Source organism: Loxodonta africana, chromosome 23 (genome assembly GCF_030014295.1).
Source record: "Loxodonta africana isolate mLoxAfr1 chromosome 23, mLoxAfr1.hap2, whole genome shotgun sequence".
NCBI lineage: Eukaryota > Metazoa > Chordata > Mammalia > Proboscidea > Elephantidae > Loxodonta > Loxodonta africana.
This window is the reverse complement of record NC_087364.1, coordinates 66,366,613-66,390,861: the sequence shown is the minus strand read 5'-3', so window position 1 is coordinate 66,390,861 and position 24,249 is coordinate 66,366,613. Positions and strand designations below refer to the sequence as shown.

At 40.2% G+C, this 24,249-nt stretch overlaps 1 protein-coding gene and 1 pseudogene across 1 annotated transcript in view; both read right to left on the bottom strand.

Moving 5' to 3' along the window:
- The window catches only part of AGTR1 (angiotensin II receptor type 1), a 45,063-nt gene that overhangs the window by 20,195 nt on the left and 619 nt on the right, over window positions 1-24,249 (bottom strand). The gene's annotated exons all lie outside the window — the stretch shown is intronic.
- On the bottom strand, window positions 11,335-12,860 carry LOC135228550 (thymosin beta-4-like; annotated as a pseudogene).

The following is a 24,249-nucleotide window of genomic DNA, read 5'->3' as shown; positions in this document are numbered from 1 at the left end:
AGCAACGATTGTAAGGACCAGGCAGTGTTTCGTTCTGTTGCGCATAGGGTTGCTATGAGTCAGAATCGACTCGACGGCACCTAACAACAACAGCTGCAACATCTGAATTTAAATTCCGCCTCGCATTCACATTAGGTACTTCTTCTGTATGTAACAACACATTAAATACAAAATGTCATCAAGGATTCATTAGAATTAAACAAAGTAAAGTGAGAGGATAAACATACCTAGTTATAAACAATACTTTCTAGAAGTTTTGGGAACCAAAGTGTTTCAGTTAATTAGCACCTTTCTCTATTACTTGCCTCCTCTACCAAACTGCTCTTCTGACCCATAAGGACATGAAACCAAAACCCGATGCCATCAAGTTGATTCCGACTCATGGCGACCCACGTGTTACAGAGCTGAACTGCTCCATAGGGTTTTCTTAACTAATCCTTACAGAAGCAGATCACCAGGCCTTTCTTCCATGGTGGAAACCCTGGTGCATAGTGGTTAAGAGCTATAGCTGCTAACCAAAAGGCCAGCAGTTCAAATCCACCAGGTGCTCTTTGGAAACTGTATGGGGCAGTTCTGCTCTGTCCTGTAGGGTTGCTATGAGTCGGAACTGACTCGATGACAGTGGGTTTGGTTTTTTTTTTGGTTCTTCCATGGTGCCGCTGGGTGGGTTTGAACCGCGAACGTTTTGGTTAGTAGCTGAGAGCAAACCATTTATACCACCCAGGTACCTTCATAAGGGGACAGGATAGTTCTCTTTGTAGCCAAGGCAGAACATTTCTGGAAAAAGGTCTCTAAGAAGCTATACTAATAGAGTTCTCTGTATAAAATTCTATGACCTAAAGTTTTAGGTTTTTTTTTTTGTTGTTCCTGTGCTATTTTCCTTACAAATTTCTTATAGACTAGTTCTGGATGAAAAGCATGGTAAAGTTTGAAAGACCACCTAAGCCTGAGGAAACTACACAGCGCCCCCTTTCCCATTAAGAACTTTAATCTCTGCACTTCTGATCACTACACTGCACTTTTGATCACAGAGCTCAGCCTTTTCTGTAGACTGATGCCAAATGGGTAACATTTCAGTGAGGCATTGGTAGTCATGATATGCAACTCCATGGAGACAAACAAGGTCACTTAGAAGGTCTTTTCATTAACAATATCAGGACTTTCAGAAGATGCACATGAGCCTTTCTTAGGTAATCAGGAGACAACAGAAATGAAGAAAAAGCCCATAAAGTGCAAAATAAACAATCGGATGGAAACAGTCAGAATTAGGAATGAAAAGATATGGTGCATGCTGATAAGGAATCTTAACACACAAAACCCATGGCAATGAGTAAACGAGTGGCTTGACTGAAGAAGTGGGGGAGTAGCAATTGGTTTACTGCAGTATTTGCCACTCACTTTTTTTTTTTCCCTCCAGTCGATGCCGACTCAGAGCGACCCTGCAGGACAGAGCAGAACTGCCCCATAGGGTTTCCAAGGCTGTAATCTTTACGGGACTAGACTGCTACATCTTCCTCCCTTGGAGTGGCTGGTGGGTTCGAACTGCTGACCTTTGGGTTAGCAGGTGAGCGCTTAACCGCTAAGACACCAGGACTCCTCTGCAGCATTTAGCAGGGGAAACAACTCAGAGGAAGCACCAGCCTAGAATTGGGGGCTGGCGACTGGAGGGCTTTTTCTTTGCCTGTCTAGGAACTGAGACCTCAGGGAAATCATTAAACCTTCCTTGGGCTTTGATCTAACAAATGGGATTAATACTGTGATAACCTGGCCCTTGGAAGACTGTTGTAAGATAGTGTTTAAAATAATTTCCTCCAAAGATAATATACCCCCCTTTTTCCAGCATGGATGTTGTTGTTAAGTGCTGTTGAGTCGATGTCAACTCATAGTGACCCCATGTGACAGGGTAGAATCCATAGGGCTTTCTTGGCTATAATCTTTATGGAAGTAGATTGCCAGATCTTTCTCCCGTGGAGCTCTGGTTGGGTTTGAACCACCAACCTTTCAGTTAGCAGCCGAGGGCTTAACTGTGCCACCAGGGTTCCTTGTTAGTATGGATACACTATATAAAATAAAAACCCATTTAATAAATGAAAGCTAATCTGTATGCCAAGAAATATGTATTTAGCACTTAGAATCTTAAAAGGGAACATTATAATTCAGCAGAGCCTACTGCCACGCTGACATCATAGGAAAAAACAAAACAAAAGATAATCTTTGCAGTCACAAAGGTCAGATCCTGACTCCACTCCTGACTAGTTGTGAAACTGGCCAAGTCACTGACCTTCCCTGAACCTTTAGTCTACTCATCTGTAAAAAGGGGATTAAAACCTACTTTGTACTGTTAGAATGAGAGTTAAATAAAATATGAGTTAAAAAAATAAAGATTGAAAAAACATTGCTGTGTATTAAGCACTCAAAAAGTGTTACCTATTCTTATTACTATTACACATGTATTTATTTTCTCTCTCTCTCAGTTAAGTGTTGCTTAATATCCATGATAAAACCCAAAGCCAAACCCACTGGGAGCACCTGGTGGATTCGAACTGTTGACCTTTTGGTGAACAGCTGTAGCACTCATCCACTAAGCCACCAGGATTTCCAACATCCACAATACATTCTGTGCAATAGGACGTTACGTGATTTAGGTGTTTGAGCAAAAATTGTATTATATAAGGCAGTCCCCGGGTTATTAATGTCTGTCTTATGTACAACCTGTAGTCCTGAACCAATCCCTGTAAAGCCTATTATATTAAAAATTCGAGGTACGTACAATGATTTCTAATAATGGGTACTACTTTGTGACGTGCATGAGAACATTATTGTCACTGTGTTATTAGGTTAAAGATGTTTTCGTGTATCTGGAAGTATTTCTTTAATGCTTTTTATGGATAGAAAGGTACACTATATATACTACATACTAAGACAAACATTTGAGAAACTGACGTTAGATACGAACTGTACCTACTTGTTCCGACTTACATACAAATTCGACTTAAAGACAAATTTCGGAACAGAACTCATTCATAATCTAGGACTGCCTGTACTTAGCAAAGTTGTATGGGATACCATAGTGTACTGTACCATTGTATGCCTGCCCGCTCAACTGCTCTGTATACAAGAGACGTGAGGTAAATGTGTTGTGTGCAAGAAGCTGTTATGTTTGCTATGTCCAGTTATGTCTGCTGCATCCCATTCTCAGATCAAGATTTCTGAACTAGATTTTAACCGTATGGGACCATGGATGTATATGTGGTCAGACGTCGTCCAAACAAAAATTATGGGACATGAGATTGTATATTTATAGAGGCAGTCCCAGAGATGACGAACATCCAACTTAGGGACAACTCCTGCTTGTCCTTTAATGTTATGTAAACTTGCCCTCCCTTTGAACAGTTGAATCCATCCCTACTTGCCACAAACTCTTCCTCATGATCACCTACACTTGCTTCCTGTGGAGCTTTTAAATGTTTGAAAAGACTTTGAGCCTTTTCTTGCATTAAAGGAAGAATAAACAAAGAAAGAAACAAACAAATTCAACTTAAAAAAGATACAGGAACAGATCTCATTTGTAACCTGGGGACTGCCTGTATATATATTCTGTATATCCATATGGCCCTATACATACACCAACTTACCCCATACAATTTTACTTTATATATGTGTAATTTGTCACATTATTACATATACCCTAGAAATTGATTGGAACAATGTGAGAAGCCCTATCAATGCAATACCATGTGGTGACAGAATTTATTAATTCCATAAAACAATTTCAAGTATCTGTTTTTAAGAAAAAGGTTAATGATATGTTTATCATCTGAAGTGGAGTCAGATGGTTTTGAGAATATTTTAAGTTCTTGGAGGAAAAATGTTACACTATAGACCTTTGGTTGGTGAATCCTACCTCAACTAATTAAATGGCAAAAAAATTTCCTAAAAAATGCAGGATTCATAGAAAGAAATTTCACTGCCAACATCTCCCCTAGTATTCATATAAGTCTCCTGTTTGAATTATTTGAGTTAAAATGTGGTAATTGTTGTTCTTTAATATGATTCCATGAGATTCACTTTCTAATAATTATACAACACTGTATTGTTTCTGGTAATAACATTTTTGGTGTTATTTTATTACTATATAAAATAATAGAAAAACAAATTAGGCTGAATATTTTTATACTCAGAATGGAGCCAGCAGATTTGTGAAATTCATTAGAACTTTGTGAGAATAACATAATATGGTAATAATTTTGGATATCTGGTGGTGCAGTGATTAAGAGCTCGGCTGCTAACCACAAGGTCGGCAGTTCGAATCCACCAGCTGCTCCTTGGAAACCCTATAGGGCAGTTCTACTCTGTCCTATAGGGTCGCTATGAGTCGGAATTGACTTCGTGGCAACAAGTTTCTTGGTTTGATATGAAGGGCTCCAATTAAGAGAAAATGTTTTAGATATCAGTCCATTCCAAAAGCCACAGCTGTTTACATAAGGCATGTAAACAGCTTAGAGCCCTTCCCTAGATAAATTACATGGTTTCTTTGGGTTATACCAACACACTCAGATTTGTCTTTACAAAAAAAAACACTCTGCAATTTAAGGACTTTCAATTTAGGTTTGGAGAGTAACTTCATGTCAGGGTGGATCAGGATATCACAGAAATTTCTGGGTCAAACTTACTGCTATTGTTCTGAGAAATACAGGAATATTTATGTGTGCTCTTTGTCCCTGTAAACATACATGACGACTATATCATAAACAGTGTTTTGGTGGTCCGATTATCCAAGGAAAGTCTATTATAACCTATAATGTAGTTAAACTACTATTCCCAATAGTCTTTTGCTTCTGTTCAAATAGTTTAAATCAGAGATTCATAGCATTTTATTGCTGGAATGGTCCCTAGAAATTATATGCTTCAGGGTTCATACCGAAACATATACAGGGACTGGGAGTCACAGGCGGGTAAAGAACTACAGTGGTGAATGGAGGGCCCTTGCCTTCTCCCTGGGCTGGGGATTTGATTCTCAGCTCCAGCCAATCATAGTGGGGCTCGAGGGGGGATATAGGCTTATTTTTGAAAATAAGTTGGAAATTTTAAAACTTACATGAAATCTCCTATTTTGAAGTGCTTTCAAGTTATGCAAATGAAAAAATAAAATACAGTATGGAGCTAAACAGAACTCTTCTGCAAACCAGATTTAGTCCAAGGGCTTCTAATTTTCAATTTAGGATCCAGATCAATCACCTAATTTTACAATTGAGAAAACAGACTACAAGCCTCCACCAAATGCTGCAGATCCCACTCCTGTTTTCTACACCACGATAAACACTTGATGTATATGCTTGATTTTTGGAAACCCTGGTAGCGTAGTGGTTAAGAGCTATGGCTGCTAACCAAAAGGTTGGCAGTTCGAATCCACCAGGCGCTCCTTGGAAACCCTATGGGGCAGTTCTGCTCTGTCCTGTGGGGTTGCTATGAGTCAGAATTGACTCGATGGCAAGAGGTTTTTTGGTTTTTTTACTCTCGATTGTTAGACGCCCCTTCTTGTATCTCCATATTCAATAACGATCCATGACTGAGGAGTTAGTATTGCTTGTTGTTAGTTGCCGTCAAGTCGGCTCTGACACATGGCGACCCAGCGTACAACAGAATGAAACGTTGCCCAGTCCTCCACCTCTTCATGATTGTCAATATACATGAGTCCATTTTTGTGGCCACTGTGTATTTGGTGTGCTTTCCAAGCTAGGGGGCTCATCTTCCAGCACTATACAGGACAATATTCTGTTGTGATCCATAGTGTTTTCACTGGCTAGTTTTTGGAAGCAGACCACCAAGCCTTTCCTCCTAGTCTGTCTTAGTCTGGAAGCTTTGCTGAAGCCTGTCCACTGTGGTGCCTGCTGGTATTTGAAATACTGGTGGCATAGCATCCAGCATCTTATCCACATGTAAGCCACCACAGTGCGACAGACTGACAGGTGGAGGAGTTGGGGGTGGTGGGAAAACAGAGATGTGATGAGGTTATCGTCCATCCCTGGTCTCACACAGCTGAGCTACCCCATCTGCAGGTACACAAGACGAACCTGGCTCAGTTCTGAGAATTAGCTCAGAATGGCAGACTGGACTCTTCCCTCCCACACCCCCACTTCATTATTTGCCACAACTTAATTTTTCCCTTCCATTTTTCTATACGGTAAAAAGATACTGATATGCTTTTAGAGCTATTGCTGTATTTCACTGGTGATATCTCCAGCATAGAACCTGTGATATTTGGGTATTCTTGCATATTGCTTTGACACTTATTCAACAAATATCTACCACTCAAGAATTGTTAATAGTGAAAGGGGATGAGTTTCCAAGGTGTGTCTGGTGAATTCGAATCACTGACCTTTTGGTTACCAGATGTAGCTCTTAACCACTGTGTCACCAGGGTTTCCATACTGCAGGTTTGGGAACTCAGAAAAAAAACATATGAAGACAACATATCTACTCCTGATTAGGCAGTTGCATTGAAAGGATTACACATAGTTAATACTGCATGGATATGAGGGGTTTCTGATTAACAGTAGCACTTGGCTAGCATGTACACAGCTTAGGATTCTAGCCCTAATAAAACGTCCTGTGCAAGTAAATTGATTTTCCAGCTTTGCTGGAAAAAGTTTAGCTCTCATGAGCATATTCTGAATTCTGTTCGTCTGGAAGAACATGGTTCGTTATTCTATACTTAGTACACTGGATGAGAAGGGTGGGAACTGCAGCAATGCTAACTTCCATTTTAATTGCATTTCATGTGAAGAGATCAAATTTCACACTTTTTTCAAACCATAGAGTCTGCAGGTTGAGAACAAAGATGGAAAATGGTGGTCTGAAAATGTAAACTTTCTTAGAACTCATAAGGTGCTATGTTGGGAACCACTGGCAGCTACTCACAGAGGAATCCTTGTGCTAAAGTGAAGGAGTGTCAGCCCACAGAATGAGGTAGCGTCTGCTCCATGAGCTAGATGCAGACCAGGAGAGCTCAGAGTGAGATGGGGAATGTGCCTCAGAAACTGTGTTATCTTTAGCTGCTACCTGTTGCCATCAAGTCAATTCTGACTCATACGGACAGTAAAGGGCAGAGTAGAACAGCCCCATAGGGTTTCCAAAGCTGTAATCTTTACAGAAGTAGACTGTCACACCTTCTCTCATGGAGCAGCTGGTGGGTACAAACCACGTGCCACCAAGGCTCCTCTTCAGCTGCTAATCCCTCTTGAAAGGAAGCATTCATACGGGCATTTATTTTAGTATTAAGCAAAACTTCTGAGAGCAAACTTAGCACTTAGGGATAAATAGTGGAAGGCAGTAAAAGGAACACTGCCTTAAATCAGAAGTCTTGGTTTGAGTTTTCATCCCAAACACTGCAATTTTCATCTCTAGAAGTTCAATGCTTTTGTATCTTCCTTATCTCTACTCAATATGTTCAGGTTTGCTCTAGCTTCCTGAACATATGAAATACAGTTATAGTAACTATTTAATGTCCTTGTCTACTAGACCCATCATCTGTGTCATTTTTGGGTCTGTTACTATTGACTAATTTTTCCTCCTCCGTATGGGTTGTATTTTCCCATTTCTTTGCATGTCTGGTAATTTTTGATTGGATGCCAATCAATGCAATCAATTTGTGAGTGTTACCTTGTTGGATGTTGGATTCTTTGTACTCCTACAAAAATGTTCCAGCTTTGTTCTGGGAAATAGTTAAGTTACTTGCAAATAGTTTGATCCTTTCAGGTCTGGCTTTTCAGCTTTGTTATATTAGGTGGGACCACAGCAGCAGTTAGTCTAGGGCTCATCTTCTTCCCATCACTGAGGCAAAACCCTTCTGAGTATATTACCCGATGCCCATAATTATGAGGTTTCCACTCAGCTGGTGGGAACAGGAACCATTTCTGGTTCTGTGCGGTCTCTGGGATTGTTCCCTCTAATTGTTTTTTGGTAGCTCTTTCCCCAGCCTTAGGACATTTACTCACCCACATGTGTCGATGAAAACACAAGGGGGCCCTCAGCAGATCTCTAGAGTCCTTTCTTGGTGCACTTCTCTACTTCTGGTACTCTGTCCTCTCAACTCTAGCCTCCTGGGCCTTTCCAGACTCGCAGCTCTGTCTCCTCAACTCAGGCAACCCCTGAGCTCTCCCTGGGCTCTCCTTCTCTGCATGATGCTGGAAGATCTCCAGGCAACTAGGTGGGGCAATCATCGAGCTTACTTCGTTTCCCATCCCTCAGGGATCACTGCTCAGTGGACCTGTTGGTAATGGGCCTTTGGGCCAAACAAGCAACTTGCCTCCTCCCAGAACCCATAAGGCAAAACACAGATTTACTTGAAATATGTTGCCAAAGCTACACCACCACAAAATTGTAGTATTGTCCATAGAGTTTATGTGATTTGCAGTTAAAAAAAAAAAATCAATCATTTAATCTTATTTACACCTTAATTTAAAATACACAATCATTTCCACAAAACTCCTGTGAAGGAGAAAGAATGTATAAAAACTATTAATTGAGAACATCTGCCCACAGTCATAAATATATGGAACTCATTCCACTTATCATCAGCATATTAACATTTTAAAAGAAAATGATTTTTTTTTAAAGGAAAGATATCTTTCTTCTGACATATTAAAATTCCAACTTACTGAAGTAGCAATAGGAGCGAAAGAATAATAAAATCGTATGGCTTTTTTTATTGCATGTTTATTTAGGCCAAACCAGTATGAGGCAACTAGATTAATTACTTTTATATTGTTAAGTACTGTACATAGTTAATTATTTCATCTAAGTCGTGTCTGAGCCAAAACTGTGAATTACTATTCATGCAGGCCAATGATGATAATTTATGTACTCCCTTCTTGCCATGGCCTGTTAGTATATTATTTTTTATTTGAAACTAGATGTTAAAAGTTTGCAAGAGATTTTTAAAGACGACCCCGTGACATAAGTTCTAGAATTATGGATTTCAAAATTAAGGTTCACAACGTGTTATGATATGAAGTTATTTAGATGATGGAATCATAATAGATTTGGTTTGAAAAATATGTTTTCCCCAGGTTTTATTCTGATTTGTTGACTACTATGATTTCAGTGAGTGCTTTTTATTCTGCCTGATTTTACCATGCGAATGTTACTTTGGGTCCTTCATAATTGTTCTATGTGTCTTCAGCATGCACAAAACCAGATGGATCCCGTCCATTCTCCCAGTCTGGCTACTCAGATATTTAATTTTGGCTACAAGTGCACATACCTTCAAGTGCTTAGAGGGGGTCCTCTCAACCTCTGTGAACTCACCAAGTTCACCAGATAACAATGAATCAATTTTTAAAATGTAAGATCAATTTTTCAAAAACTTTAATAACCGGTTGCCAGAGATATTTGGGTATAGTCTGATGAAAAAGAACTTTGAGAATTTTATAAATCCAACAATTAAATTTCAAGACATGCCATAAAGTAAAAAAAGAAGAAAATGCAAAAATCAGTAAAAACAAGAGTGTAATTAAAAAAATACAGCATGGTCCCTGGATGGACACCTTGGTCATCGTCTAGGATCTTATTAGCAAAACAGTCTCAGGCACCACCCCACACCTACTGAATCGGAATCGGCATTTTAACAGGATCCCCCGAGAGTTTTGGGTATCAAAGTTTGAGAAGCACTCATCCAGAGGTGCATTTAGTAATTTCCTAAGTTTGTCCATGTATCAAATAAACTTCCTCCTGCATGTGGAAGGGAGAACTACTGTGTCTACACCTCTGAAGCGGGGCTGCCCACGGAGAGAACCTGAGACCAGAATAGGCAGGCTGGACTGTGGGAGGGCCTCCTGAGCTTTCATGGGTTCTTGGGGAGCCAACAGAATATAGAGAAAGAAGAGTCCCAATGGGGCACAACTATGTACAAAGGAAAGTCAGATATATTTCACATAATGCAAACATCCGTCGGCTCCATTTGTATTACCAATGAATGTGATATTCATCTTCAAGAGGAAAAACAATACAGAGGCCATTTGCTGAAGACTTCTTGCTCCAACCTTGGTCACCGGGTCCTTGTTTGTTTTAGAAGAACTGAGGAGGGTCTCACAGGATGGGAAGTGCTCTACCCTCCCTCGAAGGTGAATTTTGTGAATTTTGCAATGAAATATGTGAATTTTGCCATGTGAGTAATTCTAACAACTTTGCTCTCCTTAAAACGCGGGGCTTCCCGCACAGCTAGCTTTCTGTGCAGAGGCTTTCAAACTGCAACCACTAGAGGTCTGTATTATCTATTTTAAAAGATCATAACCAACTGGCTGAGACTTCGGCTCTCAATTTCAGTACCCATTTCTATGTTTTAAGATTTAAAATCTCTTTAAGACATATCACCAGGGAATAAAAATCACAACACTGGAAGCAACGAAGGAGAAATGCTAGTAGGAGCCCCTTCGTGTGGAAGGAGACCAAGTCCCCCCACCCCCCACCCCCATTTCTAGTACACAGATACTATCACCTTCATACACTGAACCACGAAAATCCATGGCCAGACACAAAGCGGGGAGACAAAATTTATTTTCTGCAAAATGCCTATGGAAAATAGTTTTCCCCCAATATAGTTTAAGATCTCTGCTTTGCCATTAAATTGTAAAACATTTATTTTCTTATTGGATATTAAAGTAATTTAATTCTCAGTTTGACTAATTAAAAATACCAATTTTACTACTTTTACAAGGGTTTTTACATAAAATTTTCTTGTATTGGCCACACTATATTAGATTAAAAAATTAATGTCCTTTCAAGCTGACTTGATAAAGCTCTACTGCAATTATACAAACCAAGGCACGAGTCTGTGTTAGCCCTGGTTAAAGCCGTAGCAGATATGATGGCTGCTAGTGGTACCTACTGCAAGTTGGGTGCTCCAAGTTCTACTGTGTTCCACGGTTGCCCAGGGGTTTTCCCTACAGTAGCCCACTTGGGTCTGCCCTCTGCCAACAGCAGTCCGTGCCCTGAGCCTTCCAGAAACCTGAAAATGACCACCCTCTCCTTCCCATAGCATGTGACCAGGTCTCCTAGAGCACTGCACGCTCATGTGTTTACATATTTAAATAGAATGGCTGAAAATATTACAGACATAAAACTTGTAATTTACTGAGTATGGCACCAGGGGTTTGAGAGTCTGATGGTACATTTTCACAGATTCTAATTACACCTGCATTTGGATAAGTGGCTACATTTGTTGCCAGGCAAGGTACAACGCTAAGAGGCTCCCTTCTTTTAAAAGGCATTATTGCACAATGTTCCTGGCCTGTAACGGCTCCAGAAGTATAAGCCGGTCTTGTGTGGCTTCCCTCTCAGTCTGTCACTTTATTAAAACACAACAATTTGCAAGTGTTAGTTCGCAGATCAGCTGGGTTCATTTCAAAGGCTAATATTTAACAGAGGGGAAAATAACCCAGACCAAACCTTTTGAAAACTGTTTTCTATGTATTCTCAGGCAAATTGCCTGGTGTTTTCTAGGGATCCAAAGCCGGGACTCAAGAATAATTTTAGTAATGTTTTACATGGCTCGTCTACATAGTCCAAATGATCAGTTCTACAGCAGAAATAAACGAATTCCCAACGCAGTAATTTGTACTGTAGGCCGCATTATTTAAAGCGGCGTTTTTCTTCACTTCCTGTTGCACTTCTGCCCATGACTGGTGGCATGTGAATTCACAATTTTCTCGCTGAAAATGTTACAGAAAAATATCTGCTTTACCCTGTCCCGAACATTCCTTTCAGAGCTCCTGACTCTTATTCAAAATGATGTTATAGTTTTCGCACCCAATATCAGTATAAGCCTATAATTATTAGGATAGTGTTCACTTGTATATATGCTTGCCAAAAAAAAAAAAATGCTGGTATTGCAGCAGTTGATTAAACAGCAACAGGAAGATTTTAGGCTCTGGAGAATTTGGTGGGTTATAGCTGGGAGGGAAATAGTTGGGACCAGGGTGTTGGCGTCAGTTCCAAATTCAAGTCCAGGTGCTGGGTCTGGTTAGGTTACCAATGTGGACCCGTGAGGCTCAGCCTCTGAAAACAGAAGCCAGTAAGATAACCTAGCCTACAGGATTTTTTTTTTTCAGGTTTTAAAAGTTTTATTTGCATATTTAAAACAAATTGTGTATTCTGCGAATTAGAATCTTTTGGACACACACACACAAAAAGGCACTGTGATTAAGCCGCATTTTACGCCTACAGGACACCTGGGACCAGCTTTGCTTTTCTATATATATTTGCTCACAGTCGTCCCACCCAGCTTCTTCCTTCACCAACAGACAAGTTCCTTCCCTGCTCTGCCAGCCAGACAGGCCAATGGGAGCAGTGGGCATGGCCTTTGTTGTCAGTAGTTCTCAATTCTTTGATGTGAAAAGGGGCAGCACAGTCATCTAAACTTGATCCCATCTCTTTACATCTTACAAAGTTAAACAGCTGAATGAAGGAAAATAAGGCAATGCTTGTGGAAGGTACACTCTATATTAGTGGCATCGCCTCGTTATGATTCGCCTGCTTGTTTCTCCTGTTGGGTCATTTCTTTTGGAGGTAGTGGATTTTTCTCTGGCGTTTCCTTCTGTCTTCTTCATTTTCAACTTAACAAATTTCTCAATCCCAGCCATATCGGGTTTGTCAGGCATGGTTGCGGAGGAAGCAACCTAAGCATGAGCAGTGGCTGTCACCCGGTCTCTACAGGACTTTTTGGTGGATTAAAGGTGAATACTCAGATGGAACAAATGACACCATGCCTGGCACCTAGTTCGTGTTCCACTAATAAATGTTCACTATTATTTTCTCTAAACCCTGGTGGCACAGTGGTTAAGTGCTACAGCTGCTAACCAAAGGGTCAGCAGTTCAAATCTGCCAGGCGCTCCTTGGAAACCCTATGGGGCAGTTCTACTCTGTCCTATAGGGTCGCTATGAGTCAGAATCGACTCGATGGCACTGGGTTTGGTTGGCTTTGGGTTATTTTCTCTAACGGTTTATGTCTTCATTCATAAATCAGTAATATAGTATAATGGCAATGATAAAAGTCACCTCTAAGTGGTGAGGTGAGATGTGGATAAGATCACATGTGTCAAACAATATCTGCCACCTCTGTTCCCCAATTGTTCCCCCAAAGTTTTTGGCCTTAAACTAGATAACGACTTGGGTTTCAAAGATGAGTCATTCCTAGATTTGAGGTTTCTTTATTTTTTATTGGAAACCCTGGTGCCTTAGTGGTTAAAAGCTATGGCTGCTAAACAAAAAGGTTGGCAGTTCGAATCTACCAGTTGCTCTTTGGAAACCCTATGGGGCAGTTCTACCCTGTCCTTTAGGGTAGCTATGAGTCAGAATTGACTTGATGGCAATGGGTTTTTTGGTTTTACTATTGTTTATTTATTTTTTGAGTACGAAGACTGTCATTTAAGTTACTCTCAGGCTGGCTGATTTTTTTTTTTTTTTCTCATCTGGGTAATGATTTAAATGTGTGGCTCTACCAGATTAAGAAGATAAGGTATTGTATTGAAATAAGCATCAAACCAGAGACAGAAGTTCTTTTTAAGGCAGTTAACAAACTGAAGTTAAGAATCTGTTCAACCTAAGGGAATCAAAAGGAAAAAAACATGATCTAGCTTAAAATGCTATTTGCAACCCTTTCATTACCCCACTCTTAGTGATTTATAGAAATGTTTGTTTTCCCTAAAATGCTATCTGGTAGCTCTTTTCAGTAGAGAAATCTGGGGGAAAAGGATTGAAGGAAGTTGTGACTATCTACCTTTTTATTACAGAGAGAATACTGATTAAATTATAGGCATTATTTTAACTTAACCTGTCTTCCCAACTACCGCTGGAATTTAGAATTAGAATTGCTGTATTTTGCAATGAACAATAAAGAGAACGGTAACCAGATACTGACAGGTAACTAAAAAAGTTTTCTTCCAAGGGGAAAGACTGTACTTTGCAGTTTGGCCTTTCTGCAGCCATTTCCAAGGACACCCGAGTTACAAAAGAGGTACATGTTTCCTAAAATCCAGAGGCACTCACCTGGACAGAGGTCCAGGTCAATTTGAGCCACCTTTCATGTTTTTGTGTTTGAGCAAAGGAAAACTGCTTGTTTAAGATTATGTATTGTATATTCTTAAAATATTCTAGTTCCTTGCAGGGATGGTTTCATGGGATGTTAGTGATACAAAGGTACCAGGAAATAAATACATAGATTTATTTTGTCTAAAATAACTGTATTTGTACCATTACATAGCCCTAGGGTCTGAAATTCTAACAGCCAAGGGTTTATTTGGGTGTTATTTCATTTGAGAGGTACAGCCACACAACGTTTAGTTCAAGTCTGAACCCCATGTCTTCCTGTCAACTCTGCACAAGCCGTTTTCCGAAACCTCCTTTTCAGGTCTATGAGACCAGGGCTTTTCTGGGATAAGTGTGACTCCGTTGTGGGAATGGGGAAGGAGTTGTTGTTGTTGTTAGGTGCCTTCCAGTCAATTCTGGCTCTTAGCGACCCCATGTGACAGAGTCTACTCTAACTGCCCCACAGGGTTTCATGGGCTATCGTCTTCAGGGGAGCATTTCACCAGATCTTTTCTCCCAAGGAGCAGCTGGGTAGGTTTGAATCACCAACCCTTCTGTTAGCAGCGAGGACTTAACCAGTGTGCCACCAGGGCTCTGCAATCGAGGAGGTCTCGGACAAGGACAAGGGGCCTCTGCTGGAGACTTTGAAAGGGGCCCAGGGCTGTGCTGAAGGTCACCTGATCCATCTCTAGTTTCGCTCAGACCCAACGGATTATCTGAACACAATTCAGTGCAATTTGCTGGGAAAGAAAATCTGACATGACAAACGTCAGTCACTTTGGGGTGAAGAGCCACTGTTATATAGTGATTAAGTATACAGCTATGGTCTGGGTTGAAAAGGTTATTGACTCGAGTTTGAAGTATCAGTTGTTTGAGAGTTATCCAAGCCACAAACTCTCTAAGGCTCAGAGAAGTATGATGATTAATAAGTTCTAAGTCAGAACTGACTCAAGGCAATGGGTTTAACACATATAAAAGACCACCGAAGTCACAGGTTCTCATTGAATTGTCATAGTCTTTAGTGGGAAGGACATACATAAATGAATCCTGCATGAGTAAATTTTTATTGTCTAACTTTTCTGATATAAAATTCTTCCTAATGAGTATCTAATTAATGATTTATTTACCCACATTTAGAACGATTTGAAATACACTTGCTAAAATCTTACTTGACAAAAACAGTAACAGTATGTAAGAATAATGGCCTTGGTTTTTTTTTTTTTTTCTTTTTATCAGAAATCGCTTTATTTTTCAAAACATCTTAGGCCGTGGAACTTCTCTGGCATGGCGCTATGGTTTTTCTAGAATACAGGAAGTTTATGTGGGGTTTTTTCTTATTCTGTTCATGGTCACTTCTCATTTCTTACTCTTGGGCACGTCTAACGGAGGCCTGTGAGGCAGCTGGCTCATTTGGGGTAGGCATGACATCACAGATGCTTGTCTTCTGGTTGGCCCCATCTGCTGGAAACAGTAACTAAGTCTCTTGCCTAAGCTAGTAGGAGATGAGCTGGAAAATCAAATTAGCAGGAGAGAAACTATTAGTCTTCATTTTCTTGTTTCCAACCCGCAAACACAGATTGTTAAGTACGCCCGTTCCCTAATCCTCATTAGGAAATTCTGAAGAAGAGCAGGACAGGAAAAAATCATGGGGGATTAGGAGAAAAACAAAACAAAACAAAGCAAAATAAAAAACAAACCAAAAAATACCACCACTAAAAAATAACACGAAGTGAGAATTTCATCTTCTCATTCAGGCTATATGTACATTTTTAGAGTTGGCAGCATTTGAAATTTTCTATTAAATTATTTTGTTCCTAGTTACACATAGATGGATGCCACATGGAGTCCTGGTGGCTCAGTGGTTAACAGCTCAGCTGCTAGAAAGGCCAGCAGTTCGAATCCACCAGCTGCTCCTTGGAAACCGTATGGGGCAGTTCTACTCTTGCTTATAGGGTCGCTACGAGTTGGAATCGACTGAATGGCAATGGGTTTTTTTTTTTTTTTTTTTGGTTGGATGCCACATGCATAATCTCAAATGTACCTTTTTATTTAGAATTTTCTTACTTGTTAAGAACACTGCTGTATTAGTCTAAAAAGGTAAGGCTTCCATTAAAAACAACATAATGGAAAAGGCATGTGCCCCTAACTCTCTGTTACTTGAGGAGTTTTATGTTCAGGTCCAGAGACACAAGAAAACAGGTTAAGGAGGGATGAAATAATTCTGAAGTATATACCAAAGGTACCAAACAAAGCAGCTGAGTGTCCCAGAGGAACTGACACAAAAAACAGGTTTATAATGCTTAAAGTCTTAGCCACAGAACCAGTAATGACCCCAATGGGGGTTGAATCATGGACCTGATTTCTTCTTAAAATCACCAAATTTGGGGAACATTTTACTACCTTCCAAAGCATTTTAAGTCTTCAAACCATTTAGGTTTTTAATTCCATTCATTTCCCTTCTAGCCGCCATTCTATGTCTTTAGTTTGTTAGTTCATACCCTTTAATGCTTAGCATCTCTGTTGTTATCCACTCTTTTTTTTGTGGGTTCTAAGGATGCTAGCTGATGGTACTTGCTGTGGCTTGGATATGCAGGGATTTTCAAGGTCTCTGCGTTGGCTGTACCCTCTGACTAGAGCAATCTTCCCCCAGATATCCGCATAGCTCCCTTTCACGAAGGAGGCTTTCCCTAAACACCCTTTTAAAACCACAGTGCCCCTCTACCCACAGTCTTTCCATACTCTATCTCCATTCTCCATGCCCTCCAACAGAATATATGTTTTCCTTGATTTTTTTTCTTTTTCTGCCCGCACGTACTTGAATATAAGTTGTATGAAGGGAAGGACTTGTCTGCTTTGCTTACAGCTGTGTTCCCAGTGCTGAGAACAGGGACTGGCATGTAGACTCTGCTGTGGTTCACTGAATAAGTGCTTACTGAATGAACCACAGTGGCATCCCTGAATGGGAATGCTTTGTGCTGAGTATCCTGCTCACTTCCCTCAGAAGGTGTGGTGTGGTGGGTCACTTTTACATGGCCTTTCTCACCATGGTCTTATAAGTGCTTCTAAAAAATTGGGTGGGACTATGCAAATAAGGTGCTTGTGGCCCACCAAGCAGATTGGACAGCTTTCTAATAATACAAATAAGGTGCATGGCACCCTTGTGGGGGTGGAACCATGCAAATAAGGCATATGGAACACTAAGGAGGGGGTTGGTCAGTTCTGGATCTCGATAGGCTTAAAATGAGCCATCCTAGAGGCAGAAAGGGTGGACCTCACTACCACCAAGAAGAAGAGATGGGAGCAGAACATGTCCTTTGGACCTAGGGTCCCTGCACTGAAAACCCCCACCCAGGAGACAGAAAGAGAGAGCCGTAACAGGGGAGATGGCCAAGACAGCAAGAAGCAGTGGCAGAGAAATGGCGGCAGCAGAGAAACGGTGGCAGCAGAATCAGCAGACCAGCACAAGATGACCTATTGGGCTTCCTAGTCCGTGGGGCAAGGTGGTTATGGTGGGTGTGCCAATCTATGGAGCGACAGAGTTGAGGGCCTTCAGGTTAGAGCCTTTCTGGCAGAATGGGGTGCCTCTGGGTACTTGGTGACAGAGTCAGACTTGCCAACCCACGGAGTGAGAGAGCTGAGTCCTCTGAGTAGGAGGCTTACTGGTGGAGTAGGGTGCCCCCCGGGCACTTATTGGTGGAGCTAAAGAGCTTTGTAACACTTGCCCAAGCAGGGCAGAGGCTGGTCCCAGGGGCCAAGATGCCAAGGGCCAGAGAGAGGCCTGTCTGCTAGTGAGGCTCAGAAGAGGCTATCCTGATCAAAGAACTGCATCCTAAGTCATTCTGAATCCTCAATTATAACCTGTTACTTCCCTAATACACCCCATAAGCGTGAGTATCGTCTGTAAGTTCTGTGTGGCCATTGCAATGAATTACTGAACCCAGCAGAGAAGTAGAGAGTGCTGTGGGAGGGATGGCTGGTGTCAGAATTGGTAAAAAGGTTGGAGAGAGGAGGCATGTCTGACCTCTGCCTCATGGGGATCAGCCTTGGGCTGTTGATCTTGATTCTCCTTCCCCTTTGTGAAGTTAGAGGAGGTCAGATGCCCCCGCCACACCATTTTTACAGAAGAATTTCTTATTTTCATGACATTTCTTTGATATTCCTGTTTTACTGTTACTCCACACTGGTTCAATAAGTTCTAGGTCACAAGAGTTGCAAAACTAAATGCCATCAGGAGTTGGGCTGTTAAATAAATGTGTGACAAAGCCCATGTAAGGCATTAGGGAGTGGTGGGGTCTGTGACAAAAGGAGAGTTCAAATAATGCCCTATTTAGAGGCATTCAGATTTGAAAAAGAAAAACATAGCTGTTGTCTGAGGAAAACCTGTCTGTGGCTTCAAAGGTCCCACTGGCTGCCAGTTTGTGGCCAGTAGGACCATAAAGAGAATTTCTAAGTCACACTATTTTTCCTACCTCTTTTTTTAGTGTATACTCATGCTTTAGTATCTGCCTGGTGCCACTTTAGGACAGGAATACTCAACTGATCAAATCTAATTACATTTGCTTCCCAACGAAATTGCATATCACCTTGCCCTCTTGTGAGAGAAACGGCCCCTCTCGGGTCCTCAGCATCTGATTATTGCAAACCTAATTGATTTGCGACATTTCATTAATAAAGTTAACTAAAACTAATTATACATATTGAATAAAAGTTTCCTGTGAAATGAATTTTCCTATTTTGCTTAAGGGTCCTTAATTGTTAGAATGAACTGCGGGGGAAGCTTTCAGAATTACTTTCTCTTGGGATCTGTAGGAATACATGTCTGTATCTACAGGGGTAGATATAGATACACACACACACACAACCAGTATGGGTTGATGAATGGTGACACCATAGAAACTAAAAAAGAAAAAAAAATTAATTGATTTAATATGAAAAAGATATCAAGACATCTTCCTAAGAAGATAAAATCGCAGAATAGGTTAAATAGATAATTCATAATTTTAAGATATCAAATTAGGTCTGTTAAATTTGTTTAATAGGTTAAATAGATAATTTTTTTCTTAAGGGCTCTAAATTAAGTTTTCAGCTCTACTGATTGATTTACTTATAATGTAGGTTTCCTTTACTGAATTGGTGCATATTGTATTTTTAATTCAGATGGTATGTTTTATCTAATTCATCCATCTAATTAAATCTAGACTCTAGCAGGAGTCTAAGGGGAACACCGATTGCCCCTAACCAAGGTAATGTACTGTGGGCTAATACCTCTCACAAGACAATTTCCAGTGTTCCCTATTTGTTCAGTTGTGTACAGGTAAACATACTATATGGGAAACAGTGACTAGCATTTATTAACGGTTTAGGGTTGAGTAAAATATAGCTGGCCCACTAGTGTTATGTAATACGCGGGGGTGGATAACCCAATAAGCAAGGTAAGCATGGGCTTACTTACTAATCTGTAGTGAACAGTTTTAACAAGACTTTCAGCACATCAAAGATGTGAAACCGTTCACTAAAAAAAAAAAAAAATTTTTTTTTTTTTTTTTTTTTTACAGACTAGTAAATAAGCCCAAGTAAGCTCGTGCTTACCTTGCTTACTGGGTCATCGACCCCTGTCAGGGACTGTCAATTTGAAAAGAGGCTTTGATTCTGTAGGAGGGTGCTGTGGGGTTGGGAGAGAGACAGATGCCAGCCACACCTAGAAGTACAATCTTTGACGTGGTGAACAAATGTGAAATTGTTCACTACAAATGATCTGGTAAACAAGGTAAAGGCAATGCTTACCTTGCCTGTTGGATAATCCGCCCCTGTGTAATAATCTTATATATCACATGAGAAACCGTTGTCATTAATGACTCAAATGTGCACTGCTTTTACACTGGCAGAGCGGGTCAGACTTCTTGCCTTGCATCGTTAAGAGTGGTCTTCCCCTCCTGCTCTAGACTCTGACCCTGTTAGAGGTTACTATGGAGGCAGGGAAATGGCCATGTTGGGCTGCTTCCTCTCTGACCTGGCAACATCACTCAGGTGCTCAGGGGTTGGCTCCAGGTCAAAAGGCTACCTTTCCACACTGCCTGGTTTTGTCTCCAGCGGCTCTGTTTGCTTTGAAGATGTCCCATGCTACGTGTAGAAGGATTTTGGCCTTGCCTGGATGAGAGGAGGCGGGACTCTCCTCCTGACTGGATTTTGGACTTTGGTGTCATCTGGTTCCTGTTTTGTTTAGATTCTGGGAAGAATCCAACCACCCGAGTTCTGGATAACCAGTTACCTCCCAACAGATCTACAATGTTACCGTTACATTTCTAAGATATCCTACACCTTTCTGACATTTCAAAAAGGGCTCTTCTATGTCCAGATCTTCTTAAGAGTCTTAAGATGAACAATGAGCTAGCCGAAGTTAGAGGATGACAACACTTTCTGTATTAGCCAAATGTTCTTTCTGCCAGCAAAACAGCCTTTAAATTTAGAGACAAGGGGCTAATTCTCCCAACTCCTTTAATTGCTAAAAATGTTAATAGCAATCTAATTTAAATTACAATCTCCTACACAGTTAGTTATGTGCTAAGTATACTGAGCTATATTATACAAGCAGAGGAACAATGTTACCATATATAAATTGTCTGAATAATAGGCTATTTGGAATAGAGCTGTTTACTCTTTAAAGAAAGCCATATTTTTTTTAATTGGGGAAAACAAACAAACACAAATGATTAACCTTTATCTTGCCTTTTTTTATGGGTGAGTCTTTGGAATTCATATTTAAAAATTCAATACTGGGTCCAAACTTATTTATGCTTTAATTGAAAAATGATACGAGTATATGTATAAAGGGAGTATTGGCTGGATATTTATATACCTTTCTCATGATCAGTTATGTAGCCATTTCAAATTCTCAATGCTTCAATGACTCAAAGACAAATTTGTTTTTAATTTTTTGCCTTATGTAACACACAGCCATTAGTCCAGGAACCAAATGTAATTGAACTTCTAGGTATAAGTGATTGAAAAGTAATTGAGATTGACATTTTATGAATGGGATCATATTGGTGGAAACACGGTGATAAGAACTTTTACACGTCAGGAATGTTCCATTGACAAACATGCTATGTATATATTTACAACAATAAAAAAAGAGAAAGAATATACAATAACAGGAGGTGATTATACTAATTAAAAATTAAAAGCTAATATTATCTGTGATACAGGTAATTTAGAAATAAAAATGTTGACTTCTAATAAAATTTACAGTTCCATAAAAAAGAAAAAAAACTGAGAAATAAGTATTCCAGTACTTATTTTGCTTGGCTCTCCATTTGGCTAAAACACAAAACTCAGCTTTAGTTAAGTGGATACAATTTAGACGTATCTTTTTTTTTTTTTTTTTTATCATGGTAGGAAAACGAAAATCTTACAGAATGTAAGGAGCAAGGAAGAAACATTGGCTTTTAAAAATGATCCTACATCTTCTCTAGTTTTGTGTTCTTGGTGGTGTCAGCGATGCAGGTGAAAAAGCCAACAGCCATATATTTTAGTCCTTAGCACAATAAAACTGTAGATTCCTCTTTTCACAACTTCAAGAAATCAAGAACGTCTACTATTAGACAAGTAAATAATTCCACATTTTTTCTTACACCAAAAAGTTGAAGGAGGAAAAGAAAGGAGCCTCAGAAGAGCTGTACACCAGATATCCTAACAACGAGAAAACTGGAATTTCAAAAATATTTAAAATTTCTCAAATAAATTTTAAAAAGTAGAAAACTTTCTTACCAATGGGCAGCAGAAGACCACTGCATTATTAATAAATTTGTTCAGATCAGTGCTGTCCAATAGAACTTACTAAAGTGATGGAAGGGTCCATATCTGCTCTGCCAATAGGGTAGCTGCTAGCCATATGTGTTTGAGCGCCTAAGATATAGCGAGTGGAACTGAGGAACTGAATTTTTAATTTGATTTCATTTTAATTAATTTAAATGTACACAGCCACATGTAGCTAGTGGCTACCATTTTGGACAGTACAGGTTTATAGTTATTTATTTATTAGGCCTATAGACTTTAAGCCACTGAACATGGTCTTTCATTTACTCTTTTAAATGTACTCATCAGGTTTAATCCATTTGTCCTAAGTCGATTTCAACAGAAGTCCTTTGGTCCCATAAAACAAGCTCTGAAGTGCTGTTTGCACATTACTGGTTTAAATCGATAAGGGATCAGAGTTCTGTGGTAAACGTATTAAAGGAACATTACAGATTTCAGGAAGCCCTTCTGAAAACACTTTTTTGTATTTCAGTATGGTGCCTGTCATGGATTGAATTATGTCCCCCCAAAATGTGTGTATCAATTGGGCTGGACCATGATTTCCAGTACTGTGTGATCTTCGTATATGTTGTAAATCCTGCCTCTATGATTTTTTTTTTTTTTAATGATGTTAATGAGGGAGGATGGGTGGCAGTTGTGTTAGTGAGGCAGGATTCAACCTACAGGATTGTATTGTCTTGAGGCAGTCTCTTGGGAGATAAAAGATAGAAGCAAGCAGAGAGACAGGGAGACCTCATACCACCAAGAAGGCAGCACCGGGTGCCCAGTGCCTTCTTTGGACACAGGGTCCCTGTGCCTGAGATGCTCCTTGACCAGGGAAAGATTGAGGACAAGGACCTTCCTCCAGAGCCCACAGAGAGAGACAGCCTCCCCCTGTAGCCGACGCCCTGAATTTGGACTTGTAACCTACTAGACTGTGAGAAAACGAATTTCTTTTTGTTAAAGCCATCCACTTGTGGTATTTCTGTTACGGCAGCACTAAACGACCAAGACAGGGCCTGTGGATTATTTGACAGGAAATTGAGGGCACCGTTGCCAGTTAATGGCACAACTGGTGTTTTAGCCAGTTCATCAGTGCTTTAACAAATACAGAATAACGTCTTGGAATTAAGTGTGTTTTGCTTATTTATCTGAAACTTAAAGGCCTGGAAAAGTTAAAAAATCTTACAGAATGTTTTCTTCAGCACTTTGCTTTTCTTTAGCAAAACATCATAGTTATTTTGGAAGTTCTGCTACACTTGTGTGAATCTTGGTCAGATACTGAGGTTCTTTTAAAATATAGGACAGTAGGGAGGCTGGTCTGATAATAATTTCTGGCAGGAAGCCCAACTGTGCTGCTGAACTGTAGGACTGATGGCATAGTATGGGCAAAGAGCTCCTTCTGTTTGTACTCTCATAAAATAAAGCTTCCTGTCTTAATGCTTCCTAACTAGAATATATATTTTAATGCATATTTTCCAGAACTGGATTTCTGCTGAAAAGATGCACAGCACAGCTTCCCAAGCTTAACTACATCTCAGAAACCCTAAAGATACCCAGTGACAGAACCCTGAAGAATGTTACTATTTTTGTCTCCAAGATTAAGGAAGTACTAAATAGTTTCCTAACACTACCGCGGAGTGCCTTCCACCAAGTGTTTTCTACTTGCTAGTCTAGCAAAGAAGAATAAAGTCAGCTGAAACATTTGTCTACCCCCGACTGCCTACCTATCCTCTCCTTTGAGACAGTGGAATCACGACCCATTCAGGATGGGAAGGGTGTTCTTTTTATTCTCCCTTGAGGGGACTAGGGAGTGTTTCCCTTGTTAATTTGGAAAGTAGAGGACTTATCCTTTGAACTGTGTTGTTGTTATTAGCTGTCACTGAGTTGGCACGCAACTCATGGTGAGCCCAGGCACAACGAGATCAGACCATTGTGATCTACAGAGTTTTCATTGGCTAATTTTCAGAAGTAGATGACTAGACCTTTCGTCCTAGTCCATCTTAGTCTGAAAGCTCCTCTGAAACCTGTTTAGCATCACAGCAACACAGAGGGCGAGAATACAACCACTGAACTACCACGGCCTCCCTGTGTGTTTGTTAGGAGGGAAAGTACCCTCCTAGTTGGGTAAATCCAGGAGTATTTTTGTGAAAGATGTATCAGTCTGTGTTACAGGAGAGACATTTACAGAGCAGTCTCTGGCTAGCCCTGTTTGTCTTGACACCAGGTCCTGAAAGAGTTTAACTCTGTGCTGTGTGACTCAGTGGGACTCATATCTACCAGGAAGTAGACATCCTGGGAATTAAATGGTGCCTCCATTCCAATCTCTTATGGCCCCTTTTCCTATATCGTAGGGAAAAATATAGAAAA